Genomic DNA, 627 nt, shown 5'->3' on the forward strand with positions numbered 1-627 from the left:
AAGCACCATTTAAAGGCAACCTCGTGGTGGCCGCGTGCTCGTAACGACGCCGGGTTCTCGTCGTAGCCGGCCCAGTGGATAGCTCCAGGTCTTCATCTGGCCCTCTGTGACGCAGGAGGGCATGCGTCCCTGGCATCCCCACTGGGCGCGACACGTTTGCCGACACGCGGTTGTCCTGGTCGCTCCCAGGAAGGCAGTGTTGGCCTATCAGCCCTCTGCTCTGAGCGATCCCTTTATCACACGGCCCGCAAATAACACAACCGTTTAAATAATATCTCCAAATACAGACCATTAAAATAACTGTTTAAAAAACGTTGGCAGAGACATCAAAGTGGTCGGAATGAGCTGGCTCGTAAACAGATCGCCCCTGAAAGTACTCGCCACACATGCTGAGCTGGAGGGGTGGGGGTGGGGGCTTAAAGAAAACATGCTGGTGGAACAGAGACTGTTTGGGGCAATTAGGCTGATGCCAGATAGGGCCGTGTTATCGGCACTCCCCATCCAGGCCTCTATTTTATCTTTAATTGTAATTTGAAAAGAAGCCGGGGGCAATTAGGGCCCAGGAGGAGAGGTGGGGAACATGCCCCGAACACGCCCTAAACAACCGCACTGTGTTTGGCTGGGCTG

Source organism: Electrophorus electricus, chromosome 6 (genome assembly GCF_041902795.1).
Source record: "Electrophorus electricus isolate QZ-2024a chromosome 6, ASM4190279v1, whole genome shotgun sequence".
In the NCBI taxonomy this organism is placed as follows: Eukaryota; Metazoa; Chordata; class Actinopteri; order Gymnotiformes; family Gymnotidae; genus Electrophorus; species Electrophorus electricus.